This window comes from Helianthus annuus, chromosome 15 (assembly GCF_002127325.2).
Source record: "Helianthus annuus cultivar XRQ/B chromosome 15, HanXRQr2.0-SUNRISE, whole genome shotgun sequence".
Taxonomy (NCBI): Eukaryota; Viridiplantae; Streptophyta; class Magnoliopsida; order Asterales; family Asteraceae; genus Helianthus; species Helianthus annuus.
The window spans coordinates 22,333,063-22,338,826 of record NC_035447.2 but is presented as its reverse complement, the minus strand read 5'-3'; positions in this window follow the sequence as shown (position 1 = coordinate 22,338,826).

Sequence of the window (5,764 nt, the reverse complement as noted above, 5' to 3'; positions counted from 1 at the left end):
ACGTACTCAGTTTAATGCGATAAATACTCCAGAACATCAACATATACTCAACATACCTTAAATAACCTTTACATAACTTAGAAATAAGTTTTGAAGGCTTTGGTATGGCAAAAACAAGTTAATTCGCTTACAGGGACTAAGCTTGACAAACTGCGAAAGTATGCCAATTTGAACTGTAACAAACATTCCGGAACATGTCCATAAGTTAAACATACCATAAATATCCTTTACATAGCTTAGAAATTGGCTTTGAGGGGTTTGGTATGCTAAAATAAACTTTTGGATCATTCAGGGGCTAAAAGTGTCAAAAAGTGCACAAGTTTGCACTTCCGCGCATAACTTACGTTCTGAATACATCCGGACATCCAAAAATTTATGTAAGCATCCTTATATTATGCCTTAGTGTTTGGCATGAGAAAAATCCATTCGTCGCGTCATTTGGATCATTTTCGCGCTTATGCGCATTCCGTCGTAATTAACCGAACATCGCGATCGTACGGCCAAACGAACCAACATCCGACATATTTTTGAGCATGTTTCATGTCCACAATGTTTAGGCATCGTTTTAGGGCCTTAAAGTTGGCTTTACGGGCCTTAGAAGTGTCGGAAATGGCTTAAATAAACAACAGGGACTAAAACTGTAATTGCTGAAAGTTTGTGCGGATCAGACAAGGCCAGGCGGCCCGCCTGGGTTTTGTGTGTATCCTGACGCGGGCCGCGTCAGACATGCAGACCAGATTCAATGGTTTGATCCACTTGCATTGGCCTTTCGATCACCCAAAGGGCAACGACACGTGTCAAATTCCTATGGTGGGGGCAAAATAAGGCACCACAACTTTACGACAAGTGTACGGCTTGGATCGTGGCACGATATTCAAGAAACGATCCTAACGGTCTTGCTTTTCCTATAAATACCCCCCCCCCTTTTGGTTAAAAACCCACAAAATCTGATCTAAAGCTCTAAGTTGAGGCCTTTGCTTCATACCTGAGCTCCTGGATCTAGATTAGCTTTCGGGGACCCTTCGTAAGTGTTCTTTCGTTCTTTTATTCGCTTTTCGAGTCCGAAAGTCAAAGTTTTGTTTGACTTTCTGCGTTGACCAGCCTATGGTCAACACGAAGTTCGTTGGAACTTCATAACGTGAGCGTGATCACGATGGTTATAGTCCGTAGTGACTATACCTACTGATTACCACGTTATCTAGGCTAAGTGACGAGTCGTAGTTTCGGCCAAAATGCGCATTCTTGCGTGTTTTGTAACCAAACTACTCGTGAGCATCAAAACCGTTTGTTTTGATGCCAAACCTGTTTTCTAAACTTAGTTAAGCATGTGTTAGCATGCTTAGCTCGTCACTTTTAGTTTAGTGCTTATATAGGGTCGTAAGGTAAGCGATCTAAACCATCACTTATACTTTCGAACCCGACCCATTTGGTCGATCATTAGGTTAGGTGACCATAGCTGTAACCTTCCGAGGTTATACCTTGTGGTCACGACGTTAGGCGTTCCAAACGCGTTCTACGCGAACGACGCGTTAAGGTAGCATAAGCTACCTAAACGGGTCGTAATAGGTCGTAAGCACTTAGGTTAGGTTTCATTTTAGAATGTAGGCTTTGATAAACCATATTACACGAGTCTCCATACTCATTTGGTTTACGAACCCTCATTCTATCCAATCTTCCGATTTTGGTCCGGTATATTAGTTTAGCTACCTATTAGGTGCCGTTTGATATTCCGTGATCTCTAGTATTGTGTGATTATTACACAAGAACTTCAAAGCAATCTCAGGTGAGTACATTGAACCCCATCTTTTACTGTTTTCTAAACTGTTTTGGGGTGAAACACATGGGCCTACTTGTTACTTTCATGCTTTCCATATTTCACATCATATACCTACTATGTTCATTAGTACATTATAGTACATGATTTCATTACATTTCATGCTATGTATGCCCATTGTGTGCGTACTTAGTACATTGCTTTACATTACATTTCATGCTATGTATGCCCATTGTGTGCGTACTTAGTACATTGTTTCACATTACATTTCATGCTATGTATGCCCATTGTGTGCGTACTTAGTACATTGTTTTACATTACATTTCATGCTATTTATGCCCATTGTGTGCATACTTAGTACAATTGCTTACATCACATGCCTTCATTTTGGTATGACATTTGGTTTGTTTAACATGGAACAATACATTCATTAACATTAGCTACGCCGTTCGTTAGTAGGTAGTGGTACCATAGGAATTGACAACTCCCATTCCTGAAATCCTGGGTTTGTTTGGATTGGAAGGAATGACCGAATTCGATATACATAACTTAGATAAACCTTTAATTTGTTTAAGGGTTTATCGCCACAGTCTCAAGGCTTGGATGTATGCATTTTCACAATACCGCATAAATGTCTGTATCAGTATAGCATGCATTGTTCCACAAAACATAACGTTGATTTAAACCATGTTTTACTTCAATACCTTGTTTTGTGCATTTTACATATGGTTTAGTTGATACATCTCACTTACCATACAAGATATATTTTGGGTACACATTACATGATCTACATTAAACATAAACATTTTGACATTGATATACATACTTGGTGGTTTACATTGAACATAGACATTTCGACATGGTTTACACAATAACACTTGACAATTGGTTTATACATGAACAATTTACATGGTGGTTGGTTTGGGTAAATGGTTTGAGTAACGTGGCGTATGTAATATGGTACAAACATGGTGGATACGCCGCTGGTACTTCCTATATATAAATGCTTGTATAATATTACATATCTTAGCGTTATCTAAATCATTTCAGTTTAGACATATTACGTTTTACACAAATAACATATTCTTCACAAGACATTATTTTTACAAACAACTTATCTTATACAAACTCATTTTACTAGGTTATTCATTTAACCTTACACTTCATTTATACATATCATCTGATCTTATCGTTTTTCATTCGATTTACAAAACAAAACAAAACAAATTACAAGGTTCATGACTGACTGTTATTAAACATTTTCTTTAAACTCAAGTCATGAATCCCATTTTCACAAAACCTATGTATCTCACAGGTATTTTTATGCTGACGTACCTACTTTCACATGTGTTTTCAGGAGCTTTTCCATAGGATGATGATTGTGACACTAGGGCGTACCTGTGCCTTAGAGACATAAAACGAAGATAGACTTAGCTTAATTATGTTGTGAGTTCAAACTCGGTATAGCTTATGTTAGGTGCGGTGTAAGCGACACTCGTACGGTGATGCTTGTGCAAATTATGTGATTTGGACGACTATAAGGATAGATTAGGGTTTCATAAAAATCAACCACTCGAGGCTAGATGATTAGTGAAGAATTGCAAGTGATAGGGAATGATTCACACACCCAATCCACAATTGCTTGCCAAAATTATCAACCAGCATCAGTAACCATGAACATGCTCGGCTAATTCACTTGTGATCAACCTCGGGTGTAGGGTTTGTGTTGGTAAATGTATATAATCTATTGTTTTATTATGTTGGATATAAATCTTCTTTTAATCATTCAATCTTGTGATGATCAAGGCATATCTATGTGTTTATGTTTTGTGTTGGAAGATCAATTCAACTTTTCACAATTCATTTTGATAATATGGTTGTTAGTTGGTATTTAAACCATTAATGGGTGGGGTTTGGCTACAAAGTCAAACATTCCTAAAAAGTGTAAAAAGTCATAAAACGCTATAATTTCAGCCATAAAACACACCTAAAACCCACAAATAACAAAGTGAAGATTACTATAACATCAAATTCAAACCATAATAGTCCATAAAAACTTCAAACACACAATTGTAGAACTATGAATATAAAACACAACATGATAAACAACACAAAACACAATAATGTTTGTCATTCGACAATCAGAGCCTTATCATCCAAACACAAAACACAACCCACATATATGATCTTTTAGTAATCTTCATTTTGTTATTTATGGGTTTTTTGTGTGTTTTATGGTTGAAATTTTGGTGTTTTATGACTTTTTACACTTTTTGGGAAATTTAGACTTTGTAGCTAACTCCTAGCCTCATTAACAATCATGATATTAGGTTAAGTCATTACAGTCATTAAATTAGGTTGACATTTGTTTAGATAACATCCCAACTTGTGTACTTTATTGTTCTTTGAATCATTAAGTAACTTAGTTGAATTCCTTAGACTTATGAGTATCCTTCAAACCCTATATTGAATAGAGTTATGTATATATAACTTTCCAACATATGTGTGACAAGCTTTTAAGTATTTGCACATCAATAAACTAAATCCACAAATTTAATTATAATTAGGTTTAGTATAAATAATCAACTCGAGTTTAACACCATCCATGAACTCCTTGTGGATTCGATACCCTACTTGCGTTAATTAGTTAAGGTAATTATGGACACACATCTTTCTTTTATCTTTGATTGGTAGTTAAACACTGATCACACATGATACTAACACTTATGACACATTATCTTAACCATGGTTAAATATGGTCGGTATATGTCAATCAGGTCTTTATTAGTCAAATGAGGACATCTATGGTGTTGAGTGTTAATCCACTTGATCAAGTTGATGTCAGAAAAGGATAAAAGGATAAGAGGATAAAAAAGGCAGGGGTGATCCAGTCTTCACTGTGATCCAGAATTCACGGATCTTGTTTTTGACTTTCTTCTTTCTTTCAATCCTATAGATGAGATTGTTTTGTATCTGTAATTACTTGTACCAAGCAAATAAAACCTCCTAGTTACCGAGAGTGGACGTAGTTCAGAGCCGGACCGAACCACTATAAATCTTTGTGTTCTTGATTGTGAGCAGAGCGTGTGTGTTGATTGGGTTCGTGTGACCCGTTTGATCCTAACATATGGGCCATTAGGCTACAGGGTGTGGTATAAAGCCCCTAGGGGCTTTATCACGCCACCTCAGTGTCACCTCACAACGCAGGGGGCTTTAAAGCCCCTTCCTTTAACTTACAAGGTGTGGTATAAAGCCCCCCCTTTAAACTATAGCGCCCCCTTTAAACCAAACTCACATCGATTCCCTCAAATTCAGCTTGTTAACGTGATGGCGGAAGGGCCATAGCCCCCCCCCCCCACCGCGGTGTGGTCCATTGTGACAACTCGAACTTTAGACTTACTTTGTGTAACGATACATGGTTATGAGAACGTTATTAATCGAATAATTATGTGATTATGTTATGTGCATTTTGTAATATGTGTGTGTTTTATGTGTGTATTAATTGAACCGCACATCATGACCCGAACCGCACAACACTACATTCGAGTGCACAAGCCCCTTTTGGGCCACACCTTGTTCACGGACCCATTAGGCAGCCGAGTGGGCTCGGCCCACTCCCCACTCGCAAACACAAAACCAAGAGCAGGGGTTTGATTTTATTGTTTTTGCAAAACACATAACACACACAACCCTAGGCTCTCTCTCTCGTTTTACTTGGAACCCGACGGCACAAGACCATCCGATCATCCTCTTGTTCGGATCACCCTTCTTTACTCGTAATCGGTTAGTGTTTTGTTTATGCTTTCGTGTTAAGAGATGTTATGATTTCATGTTTAGATTAAACCAATTAAAATTGCATGATAATGAACTAGGGCCGGTTCGATTATGTTGTTATGTTTGGTCCTCGGATTAATCGTTATGATGATAAATATAATCAGATTTGTAATTGTGGTTAACTTAGAATCGGATGTATTGATATAAAGAAATCGG